This window comes from Opisthocomus hoazin, chromosome 9 (genome assembly GCF_030867145.1).
Source record: "Opisthocomus hoazin isolate bOpiHoa1 chromosome 9, bOpiHoa1.hap1, whole genome shotgun sequence".
In the NCBI taxonomy this organism is placed as follows: Eukaryota; Metazoa; Chordata; class Aves; order Opisthocomiformes; family Opisthocomidae; genus Opisthocomus; species Opisthocomus hoazin.
In genome coordinates, this window is record NC_134422.1 from 12,557,231 (window position 1) to 12,574,428 (window position 17,198).

The window sequence follows — 17,198 nt, forward strand, 5'->3', positions numbered from 1 at the left end:
CCTTCTTCCTTGGTGTAATTGACTTGCCATCATATTCACTTACCACGGTGCTCATTTTTTATCTATTTACATGTTCTCATGAGTAATGTATGCATTATTCTATTTGATTTTATTGTATAACTCTCTATTGGCATATAGCAACGGTGGCTCAAAAGAGTTCCGGCTTTAGACGAAGGCAAAGTGGGAGTGTCTGCTCTTCTGGGAATTGGTTAAGGTGGGATTCGGTCAAAATTGCTTCCCCATACAATGTCCTCTACACCCAGGATTATTCAAAGTCACTTCCCTTCATCAAGTGACACAAGCATCTATTTTCCCTGCCTGGCATATGATATGTCCTTTAGAAAAAACCGCAAGGGTGCAAGCTGCTGCTCAAGAAATTTCTAGGTTTTAGACAGGAGTGGTGGTCTGTGAGCTCCAATTCTGTCTCTCAGTCTCTTGAAGTCATAAATTCACTTCATACCTGTATCGCTGTCACCTACAGTTGTCATAACTATGCTCAGGACTTTCCAGGTAGAGTTATTTAAGTGTTCACCTATGTGCAGCGTGTGTGATGACTCTCAAAAGTGCTGGATTTAGTACACGACCCATGCAACTGATCTGTGCATGCGCTGAGGCAACAGCCAAGATTTCTGGATATTTGGCAGCAAAGTTTGGTCAAACCTTTTGCAGAGTTGCTCCAATCTGCCAGACTTTCAGAAATCCTAGACAATGCTGAATATCTTCAAATTCCATTCAGACAAAATTTCTAAGCAGCAAAGAGGCCGTGATGGAGAAGGCTGGACTTATGGTATCCCTGTTCTCAGTTGCCATTTCTTAGGGTTGGTGGGTTTGGGTTTTTTTGTATAATTGAGCCTGCTTTCAGTAACTCGCCCACCCCCAAACTGTGAAAGAACTGCGCTTTTTGTCACTATCCCTTTTATTATTCTGTTTGCTTTCTATCTCCTTTCCCACTGTAATTACTTACCTATAACCAGCTGGGGACAGGAGTTCTCTGCTGTTCTGTGCAATGGCAGAAAGACTGGCTCCCTATTCTTGGTTGCTCTGGTATGAAGGACTGTAATTAAAGAAGATCAAAACCAATTTTTAATAATAATGGTAACAATAATAATAACAGAAGTTTTTTAGAACACTTCAATTAATCTACATATGGAGCTAAAGAGAACCTCTTATTCTTTTGTGTGGTATCTATCCAAACCAGCATTGGTTTAGCTGAAGCCAGTCCATGCATTTGTGCTGCTCTTGGTTGCTACTTTTCCTTCTTTCTTTACTTTTTCTTTAACATATTTCCAATTATTTTGGATTTTGAGATGGAAGCAATTAAAATCACATGAGGAACCTGACAATAAAATTCTATATGATTTAATTGCATCTACCTACTCCCAGTCTGAGTAGGGGGAACCAACAAATTGTTGACTCTGAAAAGTTTATTGTAGATATCTGTTTTGTGATCACCCACTACTGTGACATATCGTAAAGCATGGATTTGTGTCAGCTAAAGAAGGTAAGTGTGTTCGTTTAAGGATTTATCTGTAGGGATATCCCTAGGATTGATTTTTGAAGAAAATTTTCTTCTTTAATAGGGATTTTTGGACTTGCTATTTTTCTATGGTCCTTAAATAGAAATCGGACAAAAATTTCTTAAATTGTGTATTGACAAATTTGCAATGGAAAAGGAGATATAATATACTCGAATTGTGGGGTAAAGGCGGTTTAGTCTTTTACAAAAGTAATGATGAATGAATATCATGACTAATCATAAAGTCCACCATTTAGGGATGATAAGATAAAATGCTGAAAAAATAATAGAAGAAAATCTAGCTGTTACCCAAGAGAAAAACAGCTAATCAGCACATCCTAAATAGCTGAACAAAGTTATGTTCAGAGGTTGAGTGCGTGTAAGTCAGGGTAGAAGTGGTCAGTATAATTCTACTTATTTTTCTTGTCCCATGATGGTTAATCCTGAATCTCTCAAATTTCAACAAAATATTATTAGATTCTCCGATTCTGCTTTTAATTTGAAAAATATCATCATCTTTTCCAGGCTAGTCTCCCTTGCTCCTCTAGGCCAGTGTGTCTTTGTTGTGGCCAGTTCCACAGGCAATAAACTCATCATGTAGCATTGTGCTTTCTTATATAAAGAAACATTCTCAGTAGTACATGAAACATGACTGCAACATATCATTATGATGTTTTAGATTTGCTTTTTTGGAAATTGTGCATTTGACTCCTTTCACAGTCATAATAGGCTTAAAGGTTAAAGAAGACCTAGTAACTGGAACAGTGTGAGCAGTTAACCTTCTTTTCCTTGTGCTGCAGTAGCCTATAGTGTCATGAGAGGGATGAAATGGGGAAAAGTTATTTTGTTTTGATTGGGGTTTTTGTTGGGTTCTTTTTTCTTCCAGAAATATATCCCTAGCTAGAAAAACTTTACATTTCCTTTTTCTAGCTGACCTAAAGGGTAGGATGGAATATTTATCATCAGACATGGTTTGACTAACTAGTAATATATTTGCCTTGTCTCATCATAAGCAAGGCTTAAACTTCATTCCAGCACCTTGTCTTCATCTGGCTGATGAAACCACAAAGGTCAGGGAGGGGTTCAGTGTCATATGTAACTAGGAGAGCACATAAAATAGCCAAGTATGCATTTGACTGTCTATAAATGTGTCACTGAGAGTTTGACCAAAATTACACCAAAAGATACCAAGTCACACTTGTTGGAATAATTCTGCTTTTCCCCTGTAGGAAAATAAAGTACTCCTTAATGGACAGCAAGCACGATGCATTCAGAATCTTTGTAGAAGGCCACATGTGGAGAAGGCTTATAATCAAGGCATGTCATTACTCATTGTGGTTTTGCTCAGTCCACACTCATTCTAGCACCTAGACTGCAAAGCTAAAAATTACTCCTTTTGACATGTTACTTGGCTCTGTTCACTCATAGATACAGTATGAAGTTTGGAAACCTACTGGGCAAAACCAGACAACATACTTTTTTCACATGTAACATCTGGACTCCCTAATATCTAAGCGTACGCTGAATAGAAAATAACATTGCAGTGAACTGTGTGCAGTTCAACCCATTCATGAAGGAGAGAAACCAGTCTGTCTGACAGGGAGCAGCGAGGGCTGGCCACTCCCAGAGGAAAGCGAGCCAGGAGCAGAGGGCAAGCCATGCACAGGCTGTGCCATCACCAATGGGCTGCAGTCCCACAGGCTCCGAACACAGCAGGCGGTGCTGTGTGCTCTGACAGGGTCTACTGATGGTCCCAGGCATGGCAAGCAATGAACCAGGTTCAGGATCCCACCACAGGATACAGTCAAGAGCAAAAATAGGCAAGGCCAGATTGTCCTTCTGTGGGTGGCCAGTTCAGTTCTTAATGTTCAGTCTGTAAGACATCATCACTATGTTACTGGAGGTTACTGAATCTCTAGCAGGTGCCTGAAAAAGCACTTATTTCTGTGCCTAAGCTGCCAGAGTTCATTGTTTCATGTCTGGGGACAAACCTGCCTTCATCGTGATTTTTAGAGCCAAAAGTCATCCCAGTTCATAGTTCAGCATCACATGTGAACATACATCTCTTGTGTTCTCTTACGTGGAGGAAATAACCTTTGGAAGAGGACAGATGTTGATAAGTTTGGGGTAGCGCTTGATGAGATAGACACTGCTACTCGTATTGCTGTCAGAGGCCACTTGTCAAAGCCTTCTTTGCTAGTGGCAACCAGAAAATCAAGGCATTCCACTGGCTGGTTGTCCCTGAGATGACTAGTCCAGTATAAGGACCTTGAATTGCCTGTCTAAGTATGTTGAATTTATTCTTCTAGGAAAATTGACATACAGGTTATTGGTTGGGAATTAAATCGTGTTTGTTGACTCACAAGTTAGTAAGCTGATCTCTGGGCTAGCCTTCCTGCATGAAGGATATGCTGTAGTGAGATTCTAGAGGTGATCTAAGTTCTTATGCCTTTCTTCTTCAGAGGAGCTTTAGGAATATACACCACTCTGCACGAGAGAGTGAAAACCTGGAAATATTCCGTTTTCAAACAAACAAATAAATTTTTAGGCTTTCTGATGATGAAGATAGTTTATTCTCTGTAAATCAATGCATTGCTGTAAACCTGCAGCCAGACAGAACAAAGCAATCTTTGTCTTCTGAAAATACTGTGGCTAAACCTGGTAAAAATTCCAAGTCAGCTTTGCATGTTTTTGTTGCATATACAGAGACCTTTAATTCATGTGCAGAATGATGTGAAATGGAAAAATAAAATATTTTATCTGTATTTCTGAATTTTCCTTGCTTTTCTGCACCTTTTCAAAACACCATAGTAAATGTTACTCTAAGGAACATACTAATTATTATAAATAAACAGCTGAGCTTACTAAAATACTAATTAAAAGTCATGCTATAAGCCAATGCGTAATGTGTACAAGAACTTCTCATTGAAAGATGGCAACAATCTGCACATGTAGCCCAAAGAAAATGGAAAGGCAAAGACTGACAAATTAAGTAATTCTGATCCTGATTACTTGGCTTTTGATGACAGAATATTGAGCTTATTTCATCCGACTCTGTGCTGTCTTGACTCTTGCTGAATCAGAACGGTAGTTTTCCTCTAGCTGCACAGTAAACTGTAACTGTGCAGCTTGAGAAGCTGCCATTCTTTCCATGTGCCCCATAAAACATGAGCAAGCCTATAGTTATGTTGCAGGGATTATTTAAATTGTTTTTGCAAAGCTTAGAATATTAATGTAAGGCACACTATTTTGTAAAAGAAAAGCACCTCTCCACAGATGGTAGTATCTGGTATCTCGTATCTAAAATGTAACTCATTTATATTGCTTTCTTATGCTCATCAGGCAAACAATAAATAAAGACTTTTTCTGTTCTGTGAACACCCTGAAAGAAGAGTTCAATATACTTAAGTTTGATTCTTTTGTCTATATAATTTCTGGTGTTCCTTTATAAAAGAATAACTCAGAAGATCTTCTCTACAGGGAGGCAAATATTAATATTTTGAAATAAAGTTATATTAAAAGCTAGGGCACTGGAAGAAATTCTACGATAAAATCTTGGAAATACAGATTAAAGAACCATGGTGAACGGTATTGACTTTTGCTTATTTCATGGTGTCACTTTGACAGCCTAATTCAACTGGAGTCCTAGTGTATGTTTGCTGGTAGTATTTAACACATACACAGGCCAGACTAGAGCTGGACCCTCTGATGACCTTCCTCACTAAAACAACAGAAGAAATAGTCACTGTTACCCTCCTTGACATTCATGTGGAGTACTGAGGCACAGTGAGATTTATTGGTTTGTGCAAGATCACGCAGAAATACATGCCTGGATTCAGAACTGAGCTGCTCTCTTCCAGAAGTTCAATTCCCATCCAGTACCATAAACATGAACCTGTCCTTATTGCAGATAAATAGCTTCTGATTTTGGAAGAGAAAGCTAAGATTTTGAAGAGGTGCAAATATCATCAATATTGAGCTGACTGCTGTTCAATTAAGAGCGTCACTTAACGAAAGCACAGTGCCAGAATTACATCTTCTGCGCCTTGACACAAAAGCTGGTTTGTTTGCCTGTTGGGTTATACTAATGAACAGACGTGTAGACAAAGATTTGTCTGCTCGGCAGACTGTTACACGCTCATAGGTCTAATGGAAAACATGATGTTGGATTTGTTCAGATCTCTCAGTAGGAATGCCAGCAACTGCTGTTAAGTGGAGCTCTGCTGAAATCATATGCAGAGTAAGCACTTTTTCCACAACGTAAACAATATAGCTGTTTTTGAGTGCACATGTATGTTGCTCTTACCAGGATCACAGCAATTTTAGTTTTGAGCGAAAGTAGTAGAAAGAAGAGGCAAGCCCACAAAATTTCTCTTGAACTCAGCATGTCTGTAAATATTTATTCTGAACTATTGAACTAGAAATTTATAGCCACTTCAATTTATACTTAGTATTTCAGTTAGTGCTTTAGTGGTGTTTTCTTTTAAACAGTTGCTTCTCAGCCCTTGATTTCTGTTTTTATTTTAAACACAGCAGTTTATATATTGTACTGTATGAGTTATCTCTGCTAAGCCATTATTAAAAAGTGTATGTGTGACACCTGAAAAGCTTACAGATATTACAGGTTATTATAGAACAAAACCATCACTGACAGCTGCTAATGGGCAGTTGATGTTCTGCAATAGACTTCTGTATAGAAGTCTTAATTATTTAATGTATAGCAGTAAGTTCCACGTGGCAGAATAAACAATGCAATGAGAAATGTTAGGTGTTTAGGCTAATATATTCATATTGTCACAATCCAACGTGATGTTTTATACCTCTTTGTAAGCACATCAGTTCTACTTTTTAATGAACTTTAAAACAAATGAGATTTCAGGCCCAGTGTGCTTGCTGGCCCTACCAAGCAGTGTTAACCACGAAGCAGTACACGTGACTGTGGAGAATTTTTATAACCTATCCAGAGCACTGCCTTTGCCAGCAGCATTCGTCACTATCAGCAGACAGTCTTTAAATGAACATACAACTGTGCAGTCAACTCAGCAACAAAATCCAGTTTTAGCATTTTCTGTGGCTCCTGCCAGACTCCTAAATTGCAGGAAATAAATCTTGTCTGGCTGGAAATTGATAAAAGTACAGGCATGTTCGTTCAAAGAAAAGAGGTTCTGTTACCACCTTACATTCCAGATGTGGGTTGTTGCCCTTAATTCTGAATTTCAAGGCTCCAAATATATTTTTCCAGTAGCTGTGTGTTCTGGGCAGAGAAAGAAGGCACATATTTTCTTCTTCTAATTTTCCACAGTAGGTCGTGCATACAGTGTATGCTTATGTAAATTTATAGAGATTCCCTACTTGTTGATAGCATTTATCGATATTGAACTCCAAAGTGCAGCATCCCCCAGCTCAAAAAGTGTGAAGCTCTTTTGGTCAGTGGCATAGCTCCTACAAGAAGTTAGGGCCACTAGTAGTTGGCGATCTGTAAAATAAATTCACATCCTATTAAGACAGAAACTTTGCATCAGTAAGTTAAAAAAAAAAAAAAAAAATCTTTCGGTCTTCCAGAAATAATATGCAATGGAAAAACTAGTTTTTTGCAAGTGTTGTTACAGTGAATGATGATCATTCTCTTGAGAAAGGAAAGAAACAGAGTGGATGGTGGTCTTTAAAAGTGACTGCCAGTTCAAATCCAAATATAATTGTTGTGAGGGGATTGTTGCTCTGAAAATAATTGGTGCTGTTTAGTTTTGCTCTTTTTTTGTGTGGTATCAGCAGTTTTCCTTCTGAGTGGGGACATACACATGTTTTCCTTATGACAGAGAGACATGTTGGTGTTAATTTCATCCTATGCTTGTCAAGGGGCTTCCTAGTGCTTGTGCTTGGTCTAAACAAACTTTATGCACCTTACTGAATTGTTACTGAATGAGACGTTCACAACTGAAAGTAAAAATCTTTGTCAAGTGTTTAAGCTTTTTGTGGTGGAAAGAGGGGGGACAGCTTCACAACAATTTATTTTTATTGTGTTAAGCTGTTTTATGTTTCAGCCTTTCTTCTAGTGCTGCCAAATAAAATTTACGAACAAAAGTAGCGGCAAACACAGTAAATCAGGCTGTCTTGTTGAAGTGGAAATGAATGAAATCCTCCGGTTTTGACACCTCTCACAACACAGTGAAACTGGTCTGCTTTTTCAAGGTCTTGTTTTCTGTAGCAAAGATTGCTGCTGCTCTGAAATGAACGCTGGTCTTATCAGAAAACTTCTTGCATGCTCCTAAACTCATTGCTACTGACTTAAAGCAGCTGCTTCATTTAGTAATGTTTCATAAACTTCTTGATTCAGAATCACCAAAGATGGGGAAGAAGAGAAGGACAGGGAAAGGGACCACATTTTAAGTGCTTACTGGGTTATATGAAATCATTAGCAAGAGCCTTATTTCTATTCAGCAGTCATAGTTGTTTCCCTTTGAACTCATTTGCATTCTTATTGCATAATCCTAAATGACCTGTAACACGTACACAGATCTACTGTTTCTTTGCGTTTTTTTGGCATGTTAAGCTATTCAAACTATTCAGTGCCTCATAAAATTTAACACTTTTTAAAAGGCCTTAACTTCAGTTGGTCTATGAAGAAAACTTCCTCTTTACAGTTTGCCTTTTTTTTATTTTCCTTTAAGAAGAGACTCTGAAGCAGAGAAAATTCTCATTAAAATTTCTAAGAATCTCACCTGAGAGAGGGCTGCAAGGGCTGAAGTTTATCTTCCCTGTTTTGCTGAGAGCTCTTATGCTTGCCCATGTCTGTGAAATCTTTTTGGCCCATTCTACAGACACTTCTCTTCTGCAGAGCTGTAAGGCAGTATTGAAGTTACTGAGAGCTGACAGAGTTATATCTTATTGTGTTGCTCACGTTCTTCTATGGTGACGAGTTAACATTCTCTTATTTGTAACACTATTTTACGTGCTTCTCGTTTAACTGCCGTGACTCCGGACTTCTGCTGTCTGGACCCTCTTTACTGCCACTCTTTACTGTGCACTTTGATGCCTGTATACAAACACATTAATATGGTGTTGATGGCTTCAGTCATCATCTAGGATAAGAAGAGCAGCTGCCCTCCTGTGCTGTAACTTCAGTTCAGTCCTTACATTGATTGTTGCAATAGCAAATTAGTTGGCAGGGAGGAAATACAGTCAGATTATTTGATCTAACATTACTAAACCTGGAAAGTTAATTTCCTTTTAGTGTGAGTTTGGCAAAGTCTCTGAGTGTCTCCATGTCTCAGTTCCTCAGCGATGAAGTCAGAGTGACACTTTTCCACATGACAGGTACCTGTTTTGGAATGGAATTGTTCTCAGCTTGTACATAACACAGTATCCTGCACACTGTGAATCCTCCTTTGAGAAAGTGTCAGAACCTCACCATTCTGCAGAGACCTTGTCATCTTTGTGTGCCAATGTAACTCATAAAAATGTGCAACTGCAAAGGAGTAGGAGGGAGCCAGGACAGCATTTGGGTGGCAACTGAGGGAATAGCCTAAGCTTTCTCCTAAACTTTATCCAAGCTTTATGGCATCAGACTTCTTTTGAATTGTCAAACTAGAGAAACTTTTTTAAAAAGGGGAAAATATTGGACAATGACTAAAAATAAATACATATCTAAAGATGGACAGAGATTCAGTCTACTTATAATCCCGTGTGAAGTTCAGAAAACTTGTATTTGCAGAAAAAACAGCCCTGGTGAACCACATGGGTGGTTTTCATAAGAATCCCCTCATGTGCTTAATGGCTACAGGTCAGCTGGCTACAATGTGGGGAAAGTAAAAAGGCAGATGTGGCTGCTGGTAGAAGGATTTATTAAAGCTCCATCAAAAAACCACTGCCACTCTGAGACTGCAACACCTGTGTGAAAATGCCCCCATTCATGTAACAGAGGTTTACAACCTCTGATTCACTTGCTGATTGACATTATAGCTACACAGAAATGTGTTTCTCCATACAGTGTGTTCCCCTTATGTCCGCTATACTGGAAAGGGTGAGTCCACCTTGATAGTGTTCTGTATTTCACCTGAAAGATGTTTCAGGTTATTTGGGGCTGTCTGAAGACTCCTATAGCAATGTTACTGTAAATGTAATAAATGTAAACTTTTTCTTTAAATGAAATAATATCTAATTTAGGAAAAGCATCTATGCATTTGATTAATTCCACAAGACATAATTAGGGCTTAACCATTTTCTTAAGAGATGCATTAATTGGGGTTGGGATTTGAACTTCGAAATGAAATAAACTCAAAGCAGCTTGACACCCAGTGCTGCTCTGAAATTCCACTTGGGTCCTTAAGAAATATTTAGGACACACGGACTTGTAGATGTTATGGTACCTGGGAAAGTAATACTTTATTCAAACATCTATACTCTGGTGACTGAGCACAAAACCAATACTCCTTGCACCTCTGGGAACTCTCTACACTGAATTTTACAAAGAGATATGATTAAATGTAGAAGAATGAAGAAGAAATGATCTGCAGCTGCTGTCTGCTTTGCAGTTAGCAGACCATGTCTTCCATGGATAGGTCATAAATTCTTCCCTGCTGGGAGTACTGTATATGCTGATTCCCCTAAAGAACTGTGGTAGTATGTGTAGTGTTCAGGACCTTCACAATCTGCAAAAAGGGGTTGAATAGTAAGATAACTAAATTTGCAGGTAATGCGAAACTACTTTAAAGAGTCAAAACTAAAATTGGTGGGGTGCCATCTGTAAAAAGATCTCTTCTGTTTAGTGCCTGGACCTATAAAACGTCAAATGCCATTTGGCATTGATGAGTACAAAGAAAAAAAATAATATATACTTAGTTCGATTTTTATTAGCCATCACTGTTCAGAGGAGAGATCTCGCCCTGAATGGCTCTCTGACTAATCAGCTCAAGGTGCGAAAAATAGCAAATAATGTTAAAAAAAAATTGGAAAGAAAAAAACCGCCAACAGTCTGCTGTGTCAATCTAGAAATCTGTGGGCTCCTACAGTTTGTATGCTACATGCAGTTCTGATCTGTGCTTATCTCAGGCTAGAAAAGAGACAGAAAATTTGACAAGGATTATTGGAGGTATTTCACGGCTCCTAGTACTGGCACCGATCAAAAAACGAGGGCTCTTCAGCTTCAATAATACGAGCAGACAAGGATTTAAAACAGGTTTCCACGATCATGAATGACACAGAAGTGAATAAAGAATGTTTATTTGCTATTTTCTAAAGTATGAAAAATAGGAAGCCACAGTAAAATGTCAAACATCAAGTTAAAAACAGACAGTGCCTTGCACGCAGTCTGGGAGGCTTGCCTAAGCCTGCCCTAATGATGTACTAAGGTACTGCACTTGCTCAGCCTTGTATGCTCCAGAGTGTAACTTCTGGTTGTGTTCTACATGCATGAAGTAAACCTGGTTGTTGTGACCATCTCAAAACTTGACAATTTCAAATGGAAAATCCAAACTAGCTTTATTTGTGTCATTTCTGTAAAGCTTCACAGAAATGTAGGGTCCAAAGTGTTCTCCTTACAAAACAGCTTGCTGTTTTTCATGAGTGCTCCAGTGCGTTACTGTTTTGGGCACCTGTCCTTTCTTGTAACGTCTTTTGCCCACGACCACCCTAATGGCTCTGTTTGCGTATGCATTTTTTGTGTGCATGTTTCTTTATGCATTTCAAGATGGAAATTTTGTCCTTGGGTACCTGAATCCTGCTTAGACAGTCAGGAATTTTGAAGTGCACTAGCAGTTCACTAGAACCAGTTACATATGTTTCTTCTAGATTATCTAGGCAGCACACATGTAATACCAGCATCGGTTTGTGGTATGAACTGAAAGCATGCTTCCAGCCAAATGGAGCACTGCAGAGTTAATGAAGCAAGATCTAATGAGTTTTCATCAGAGCCAAAGAATTCTGTATAAGATAAACTTTTGTCTTTTTGCTATATAATTCTAGATTGTCAGTACTGGCTTCAGGGAGGGAATAAGCACAGCAGCATAACAGAAAGTTGTTCTTCCACATGGTCAAATCTTTCTACACTTTCTAGGATGAATGGACTTTCTGCCAAGCTCCTGCAGAAACTCTTGCACATTGCCAGATGGCAAAGTGAAACTCTATGAAAGGATCTCTCGTGTGAAAATTTAGAGAATCCTCTAACTCTTTACTTTCCCCTTCTTTCCCCCCAGCTTCTGTCTCACCTGAATTCTGTAACTGAATCCAGTGATCTACAGATTAGATCCAGGATCCATAATCTGAATTCAATCCCTGTAGGTTTATGATATTATGGGGGGTTTAGTGCACTTTTAAAAATAAACCTGAGTATGCTGGTTTTCATTCACATGCTCGCAGTTGGGTACAGCGGTCAAAATAAACCGGAAGTGCTCAGCACTCATTAGTATGTTCTAAAGCAGTGAAAACTATTCATTATTCAGTACCTTCTGAAATTGGGTCACAGGTTTTTGCATCAGACGAGGAAGGGGTAAACTTCATATGGCACACTAACAGTTGCGTTCAAATAATAAGTTTAAAGGAGCAGCTTTTAATAAATAGGAAGAAAGTGCTAAGTCTCTTTTTACCTCCTGGGTCTCCTTACCATTGCACTGAATTCTATGAATTGCATCTCCAGGTAATTCTTCTGTATCTCTCATCAGGGAAAATGGCACAATGACAAATCTTGCAGCCTTTCTATGTTAGTGTTGTGACATATGATCTTTCTGCTTGAGACTGAAAGAATATGACATTTCCTTCACTCACGATGTTAATGTTAGCAATATCAAGGCATTCAATTTGGCAAATGTTTTCTTTTCATTGTCACAAATTAGAATCAAGCAAAATGTGTGTGGTTTGAAACTTCTATAGGTGAAACCCTGAGAAGGAGCTCAGCATAATTATGCATGGTCTGAGATTGCCTGAGAACAGAATGCAGTGATTGCAAGGGATGGGTCCCTAAAGAATGAGTTGTAGCATTTGGTAGTGCTTTGCAGATGTTTGATTCTACTTTCTAATTTTCATTATTTTTTTTATTATTGCTGGTTTGGGTTGATTTGTTTGGTTTTTTGGGGGGTGTTTTGCAAGACAACGGTCTGTTCTGAGGCCTGTGTTGTCATTTTTCTCTCCCTGCTCCAAACGATTTGGGAGAAGAAACAGATAAATTGACACACCAGTTGCGAAGACTTACATCTTCAGAGTTGTGGTCCAGTTAAGCTTACGCCCAAAGAACTAATTTATGATGACTGTGTGCATATGGAACAAGAAACCTAAACACCAGACGTAGTGTACCAGAGTTCAGCACTTAAACAAAAACATACCCAAATTTTACAGAAAGACCGTTATTATTTCTTGTGCATACAATAGGTAATGCTTTGAAGTGAGCTATGTTTAGTCCTAGTACGTATTCAATTTTTGCTTTGAATGAGGCAATTCTAGAATCTAGACTGCTCCATAGAAGAGGTAGTTTATTTGTTTTGTTTGCAAGGTCATAGCTAAGTCCTGAAATATCTAACATATTCATGTTTAACCTTGCCAGGCAAGTCCTCTGTTATAGAAGCAAGCTCTTATGTGCATAAACTATTCTTGAGATGTGGTTTGTGTGTGTTTAAAGTCTCACAAGGAATGTAACAATGTATCGTGTCCACTTTCCTTTATCAAGAACATCTGCTGTTCATTTGTTAAAGCAAACTGCAGCTTGAGCCTGACGAAAGTTTTGCTGCAAGACTTACAAAAGAGCTCCACTGACCAGAACCATGTTTCCCACCTGTACTAACCAAAAAAAATTTAAATTAAAATAAAAATATACCACCCATTATGTGGGCAAGTATTCACGATGTTCATGTTGTAGTCTTCACGGTTTTGTAGTACTTTTTTCCTAACACTGACATGAAGACTTCAAATCAGTATGGACTATTACAACAAGAAGTGACTTTATGTCTTGTTGGAGAGCACAGCTCTGCCCACATGGACAGAGCATGTGTTACATCATACCTGGTTCTTAGCATCCTCTGCTAAGTGTGCTCTCAAGTACTTCATTCCCCTCACAAGTCTTTTGATCAAGGTCCAGATCCAAAAACTCTTGGCTCTTGATTCAAGGATGATAGAGGACACTGGCTAGAGTCTGGTGACTATGGAGAACATCTCTTTTTTTGTAGGAGCTCAGGATGATTCACATCCACAGAGCAGCTGTTGCTGTCTGGATTGAATCTCTTACGGCTGCATGAGAGCCTTCAACTGTACGACATTCAGATGAGCCCATCTAACACATAGCTTGCAATAAAGTGCATAATATTCCATTTTTGTTGATATCTAGACATTGGAAGAAGAGGTACACTATACAGTCTCTACTGCATTTCAAGTATAAGTGCTACAAATTGTTTTTTCCTATATCTTCACTTCTTTCAGTAGAATTACACTTATAGAAGTTGTCATGCTACTTAATTGCACTTCTGCTGCTGCTTTCTTGATAAAATCTGATAGATCAATACTCTATGTTTTGCAAAAGGTGCAAGGAATTTATGCCCTGCTAGTAATGAGTATTTGCTAGGCCAAGTCCCTTCTTTCTCTGTTTCAGGCTTTTGTTTGCAAACAGCAGAATAAAGGTCAAAGTTTGTCAGATATTCTGAATGGTTTTCCACATCTCCCTTGATGTCTCCTCCTGGTGTGATTTCTAATGTTCTGCCCAAAGCATACACTTTGGAGATCCATGGTAACATCTGGCAACTATAACTGAGGCTATTCTCTTTTCATCCTTTTGCAGCTTCTGATATTTGTGGCCTTTTCTGAGATGTGGTTCCCAGAAATGACTGATTTCTGGTTCAAGGTGGGCATGGAACAGAGGATAGGCTACAAACTCTTCTCAAAAAGTTGCCCCACTTTCTGGCATTCCTTAGTGTTAAGATAGGCAGAAAGCCAAATAAGTAAAATACCTGCTGCTCTTCCAAAGGAGGTCAATGCTGTCAGACATCATCCACCAATCTACTGACTAATTTCTCTCAGAAGTTTATTGCTTGTCCCGTCCCCTGTGGATGTGGGAAACAGTATATTCTCTTCTGCTCTGCAGTTACCTTTGTGCATTAGAAAATATTTCTCATTGCTGCCATTCTTCTTGTAAGATTTGTTACCCAGGTCATGCAAACTTTGTTTTCATGTTGTTTTAATGCTGCTAGACACTACAGTCTAACTACAAATATGCTAGCTACACTACTAACGATCAGTATTTTTAATAAAATTTTTCTCTAGGTTGCAATGAATGAGGTACAGGCTAAGAGCATCACTTTTAATAGCCTCAAGGGCTGCAGTTCCCTAAAAAACTCAAGACAAGTGGAAAAGTGTATTTTTGCGTAATCCTTTATCAATGCACATGTTAATTAAAGCAACAAAAATGTCCATAAATATTCTCTAAGAAGTACATTCTGTATTTTTCCATCTCAAATATAAATGGGTAGTTATGATACCAAGCTCATCTCACTGAGAACCAGGTGTCAAAAAGCAGTGTCACTTAGCTGCAGGAGAAGTGAGCCTGCTTCTTTTATGATGTTAAATGCTACTTACTATACTCTACTGTTCTTTAACAGCCTACAAAGGGGATAATCTTCTTCAAAAAGCACCAAGGTAGTCTAGTTGGAGGCTGGTGACAAGTGGTGTCCCCCAGGGGTCAGTACTGGGCCCAGTCTTGTTTAACTTCTTCATCAGCGACCTGGATGAAGAGTTAGAATGTACCCTCAGCAAGTTTGCTGACGACACCAAACTGGGAGGTGTGGTAGATACACCTGAAGGCTGTGCTGCCATTCAGCGTGACCTGGATAGGCTGGAAAGCTGGGCAGAGAGGAACCTGATGAGGTTCAACAAGGGCAAGTGCAGGGTCCTGCACCTGGGGAGGAACAACCTCATGCACCAGTACAGGCTTGGGGTGGACCTGCTGGAGAGCAGCTCTGCGGAGAGGGACCTGGGTGTCCTGGTGGACGACAGGTTAACCATGAGCCAGCAGTGTGCCCTGGCTGCCAAGAAAGCCAATGGGATCCTGGGGTGCATCAAGAAGAGTGTGGCCAGCAGGACAAGGGAGGTTCTCCTTCCTCTCTACACTGCCCTGGTGAGGCCTCATCTGGAGTACTGTGTCCAGTTCTGGGCTCCCCAGTTCAAGAAAGATGAAGAGCTACTGGAGAGAGTCCAGCGGAGGGCTACGAGGATGGTGAGGGGACTGGAGCATCTCCCCTACGAGGAGAGGTTGAGGGAACTGGGCTTGTTCAGCCTGAAGAAGAGAAGGCTGCGAGGGGACCTTATAAATGCCTACAAATATCTGAAGGGTGGGTGTCAGGAGGATGGGGACAAGCTCTTTTCAGTGGTGCCCATTGACAGGACAAGGGGCAATGGGCACAAACTGAGGCACAGGAAGTTCCGTCTGAACATGAGGAGGAACTTCTTCCCTCTGAGGGTGATGGAGCACTGGAACAGGCTGCCCAGGGAGGTTGTGGAGTCTCCTTCTCTGGAGATATTCAAGACCCGCCTGGACGGGGTCCTGTGCGGCCTGCTGTAGGTGACCCTGCTTGGGCAGGGGGGTTGGACTAGATGACCCACAGAGGTCCCTTCCAACCCCTACTATTCTGTGATTCTGTGATTCTGTGAAAGCTACATTTTAAATAACATATGAAGTATAAAAACTTGAATAGAGAATATTTCTTGCTTTCAAAGGTAAATTCAAAATCAGTTTTCTTTAGATGGATTGAACCACCCAAATACAGATTCTTTTCTTCAGTAATTGAATACTTCACAGCCATAGGTCTTAATTCTGGATGTTGTGGAATTAAAGGCAAAGGTAGTCTACAGAAACAACAGCACAACTGAACAGTATGAGCTGACAAAATCTGGAGATTTTAAAATTCTGACTTCATGGGAGAAGGATTGTCTTTTGAGAGGAATTTTAGTCATTAGTGGAATTCATATTGCAGCATATGAAATCATCTCCATGAGGGGAGTTATTTTGAATAGCAACTTTGTAATAGCTGTATCATTGCCAGTCTTACTAAACTTTTGATGTGACTACGTATGATGTAATTTGGGGGGATTTCACAAACCAAGACATCCTTTTCATAGCGGTTTTCTTCCTGATCTCATTGCTTGTGTGTTGATCTGACCTTAAGCAGTGACACGGGACATTTATCTAGTCCTTAATGTCAAACACTGAACGCCTCAGCCAGTATAATGAACATAATGCTAGAATACGGCATGTAATGTCTGCCATCATTTCCCATATTCTTAAGGTGTTGCTGCGACCCTCACTAACAATACACACACCCTCAGTGTTTCAGTTACTTACACTTTGGTTTATTGTCATTTATGGAAGACTCTTTCCGGGTGCTGTGGGTTTGTGTTCGTTGTTAAACTCACTGGAGCCAGCAAGAGTTATTACAAAGCAAGATACTAATTTGAAGTTAAAAGCGTGAGCCAAAAGAGTGCATCTCACTGCCCTAAACTGCTACTGCAACTGTGATGCATTTAAGTAGGAAAAACCTACATTTTTTTGAAATTAGTATATAAACAGCTCTTTTATGGAGTGTAGCTATAGGCCAAGTTTTAGAAAATCTTTCCTGTGTTCTCAACAAGAAAAAGGGTCACTGAATATGTTTGGCATTGGTGGTCACTTAATGCCTTTAGGTTTGTGACAGTGGGGACTGGTTTGTAGCAGCAC

At 39.5% G+C, this 17,198-nt stretch overlaps 1 protein-coding gene across 1 annotated transcript in view; it reads left to right on the forward strand.

The window, feature by feature from the left end:
- MYLK (myosin light chain kinase) overlaps positions 1 to 17,198 on the forward strand; it is a 231,747-nt gene that overhangs the window by 72,853 nt on the left and 141,696 nt on the right. The window lies entirely within an intron of this gene.